The following is a 4,444-nucleotide window of genomic DNA, read 5'->3' on the forward strand; positions in this document are numbered from 1 at the left end:
GCATACCCTTTCATTCACTTCTCGCTTTCGATAAAGTTATAGCGTTGAAATCTTATCTGGCAAAATACCAGAAGAGTACGACTCGTGAAAACTTTCGAGTTCACACATATTAAGGAAGGCATAGGTTCAACCCATCTGGGCATCTTAGAATCATATACCAGAATCTTTAGAAGTAAATAACTCAAGCTCAAAGGCAAAGCATGGTTGAGAAAGCAGACGATACAATTTACCAAAGGCATTATGTATCCGAGGAAAGGCTCACAAGGTTATTGAATATGAAGGGCGTTGTCAGATAAAATCCAACAAAGGATCTGGTGGTCCACAAGGGATCTGACGTGAGCATCGGTACTCAACTAGAGGAAGCAAATTATAGAAACAACTGACTAACTCAATTGTCAAATGCAAAGGAATTATGATTTCCAAATCAAGGGATCAGAAGCAATGCTCTAATTAGGGGTGGATAAGTTGAATAGCCTTAGGGTACAATCAAAGACAATTGGATTGGTCGAGAACCAATTCCAGTTAAAAGGATGGCAGCTCAGCCGGAAAGGTAATTTATAAGGATCAATGATGATTGCGGGTATTCGCAAACATATTGAGTCAACAGACTCAAAATGATAATGACAAGGAATGTCAATATGACTACGAGACTTATGGGATTAACCATAATGCAAGCAAGCAAGAATTTCAAGAGCCAAAGGCTCCAGAGGATTCTCGGAAGATCGAATAGTATTTTGAAGAATTTTGTGTAACACATGAACAACAGGGGATGAGCGGATACTCGACAAGTGCGAGTATTTATTTGAGGGGGTATTCATGTAGTAAGGAACTGCTAGGCAGTAGGCACAAAGTATTCTCGGATCAATAGAGAAAACTTCGGGGTATCTTGTAATAACAAGATCACTGGGGGATGATCGTATGAATGGCAAGTGTAAGTAGTTATCCATACGGATTTATCGGTGGCCAGGAATAGCAAAAGTGATGGTCTCAAAGTCTCGAGAGAATATCAAAGAGTATCTCCGAATTCTTCTGATTAGCAGACGATCATCTGAAGTGAGGGGCTCTCCGGGAGAAAGTACTCGCGAGAACCTAAAGTTAGTTTTGTTATTAGCAAAATCGTTTAACCCGAATAGAAGAGAGTTCAGAATCCCAGAGTAAAGATCGAGGAGTAAAAGATCCTAATACCACCCAATGGCGACGTGGGCCCATGGGCCGCACAGCCATGTTAGTAAAAGTTTTGTAAAGTCTAGACTCGACTTCGGCCAAGGAGTTGGAAGGGGGATTCCTACAGGCAGTCGGCTCTGATACCAACTTGTGACGCCCCCGATTCAATCGTACACTAATCATGCACGCAAATGTGTACGATCAAGATCAGGGACTCACGGGAAGATATCACAACACAACTCTACAAATAAAATAAGTCATACAAGCATCATAATACAAGCCAGGGGCCTCGAGGGCTCGAATACAAGTGCTCGATCATAGACGAGTCAGCGGAAGCAACAATATCTGAGTACAGACATAAGTTAAACAAGTTTGCCTTAAGAAGGCTAGCACAAACTGGGATACAGATCGAAAGAGGCGCAGGCCTCCTGCCTGGGATCCTCCAAACTACTCCTGGTCGTCGACAGCGGGCAGCACGTAGTAGTAGGCACCTCCAGTGTAGTAGGGGTCGTCGTCGACGGTGGCGTCTGGCTCCTGGACTCCAGCATCTGGTTGCGACAACCAGGTAGAAGGGAAAGGGGAAAAGAGGGAGAAAAGCAACCGTGAGTACTCATCCAAAGTACTCGCAAGCAAGGAGCTACACTACATATGCATGGGTATATGTGTAAGGAGGCCATATCGGTGGACTGAACTGCAGAATGCCAGAATAAGAAGGGGATAGCTAATCCTGTCGAAGACTACGCTTCTGGCAGCCTCCGTCTTGCAGCATGTAGAAGAGAGTAGATTGAAGTCCTCCAAGTAGCGTCTCCAAGTAGCATATCCAGGTAGCATCTCCAAGCAGCATCTCCAGTAGCATCGCATAGCATAATCCTACCCGGCGATCCTCTCCTCGTCGCCCTGTAGAAAAGTGATCACCGGGTTGTCTGTGGAACTTGGAAGGGTGTGTTTTATTAAGTATCCGGTTCTAGTTGTCATAAGGTCAAGGTACAACTCCAAGTCGTCCTGTTACCGAAGATCACGGCTATTCGAATAGATTAACTTCCCTGCAGGGGTGCACCACATAGCTCAACACGCTTGATCCCATTTGGCCGGACACACTTTCCTGGGTCATGCCCGGCCTTGGAAGATCAACACGCCGCAGCCCCACCTAGGCACAACAGAGAGGCCAGCACGCCGGTCTAAACCTAAGCGCGCAGGGGTCTGGGCCCATCGCCCTGAGCACACCTGCACGTTGCGAGGGCGGCCGGAAGCAGACCTAGCCTAGTAGGCGTTCCAGTCCAATCCGGCGCGCGCCGCTCCGTCGCTGACGTCTGAAGTGCTTCGGCTGATACCACGACGCCGGGATACCCATAACTACTCCCGCGTAGATGGTTAGTGCGTATAGGCTCGTAGCCAGACTCAGATCAAATACCAAGATCTCGTTAAGCGTGTTAAGTGTCCGCGAACGCCGAACAGGGCCAGGCCCACCTCTCTCCTAGGCGGTCTCAACCTGCCCTGTCGCTCCGCCACAAAGATCCACACAGAGGGCCGTCGGGACAAAGGTCCTTTCAGCCCCCAATCCGTGAATCACTCGCGGGTACTCTTCGAGCTGACCCGACTTTAGTCACCATCTGTATAGTATGTATGTATGTATAGTATATACCCGTGATCACCTCCCAGGTGATCACGGCCCGATAGTATAGCAAGGCAGACTGACAAGAATTGTAGGGCCAATGATGATAAACTAGCATCCTATACTAAGCATTTAGGATTGCAGGTAAGGTATCAACAGGTGTAGCAACAATGTCAGGCTATGCATCAGAATAGGATCAACGGAAAGCAGTAACATGCTACACTACTCTAATGCAAGCAGTATAGAGTAGAATAGGCGATATCTGGTGATCAAGGGGGGGGGGGCTTGCCTGGTTGCTCTGGCAAGAGAGAGGGGTCGTCAACTCCGTAGTCGAACTGGGCAGTAGCAGCGTCGGTCTCGTAGTCTACGGGAGACAAGAGGGGGAAGAAACAATGAATACAATGCAAACAAATGCATAACGATGCATGACATGACAAGTAACGATGCTAGGTGTGCCCAATCGCGGTAGTAGGTGATACCGACGAAAGGGGGAAACATCCGGGAAAGTATTCCCGGTGTTTCGCGTTTTCGGACAGATGAACCGGAGGGGGAAAGTTGCGTGTTTGGTATGTTAGAGGTGTGTGGTGGACGAACGGGCTGCGTATCCGGGTTCGTCTCGTCGTTCTGAGCAACTTTCATGTTGAAAATATTTTAATCCGAGTTACGGATTAAAAGATATGATTTTATAAAAGATTTTAACAATTTTGGAATTTAATTATTTATTTAGTTAATTCGAAAAAATGTATTTATGACATCAGCATGATGTCGTGCTGACGTCAGCAGTCAACAGGGGTTGACTGAGTCAACCCTGACATGTGGGTCCAGTGGGACCCACCTGTCATTCTCTATTTAAATTAATTAGGGTTTAGGTTAATCTAATTACAGTTTAATTAAACTAATTAGTTAATTAGGTTAATCTAATTATGATTAATTAACTTAATTAATTCCTTAATTAATTAATTAATTTAATTATTATTTATTTATTTAATAATATATTTTTTTAATTCCCTTTTTTTTAATTTAAAGTTCTGGGGCGTGGGCCCCGTTTGTCATAGGCCCATAGGGGCCTATCGGGCGCGGGTTAACGGGGATGGAGCGGAGCAGAGCCACAGGGCTCGCGGGTGGACCCGGCGAAACGGGGCGGAGCCCCGCTGTGCGGGCATAACCCGCCCAGACAACGCGCCAGAGCTGGCCGCGGGCGCCGGCGGCCAAGGGCACACGAGCGCCGGCCGGAACAGGGCAGCGGGACGGAGGGGACCGGAGCCATGGGCGCGCGTGTGTCGGCGAGCGACAGCGCGGCGTAGGCGGACGGGCGAGGCGCGGTGGCCGCACGCGCAGGCGGCGACGGACGTAGCGGAACGGCAGGGTAGGGCGAGGTGCGTCGGTGCGGGGCGACGGGCGCGGCCAGGGAGTGGCCCGACCGCGGTGAGCGGGGCGACGCGGTCGCGCGGTGACTGGGCCAGGAGAAGGGGAGCTCACAGGGGGGGCGTAGGGATCTGGCAGTGGCTCGGGGAGGAGTTGAGGTCGCGTCGGAGAGGACGGCGGGGCAGCTCCGGCGAGGTGTCGAGGAGGTGGCCGTGGCGGTGGTGGGCAGCAGTGTCGAGGGTGCCGGTGTCGGGTGGTGGCGGCGTCCAGGCGGCGGGGCGCGGATCGATCCGGCGGCTTCGG

The sequence above is a fragment of the Triticum aestivum genome, chromosome 5B (genome assembly GCF_018294505.1).
Source record: "Triticum aestivum cultivar Chinese Spring chromosome 5B, IWGSC CS RefSeq v2.1, whole genome shotgun sequence".
Taxonomy (NCBI): domain Eukaryota; kingdom Viridiplantae; phylum Streptophyta; class Magnoliopsida; order Poales; family Poaceae; genus Triticum; species Triticum aestivum.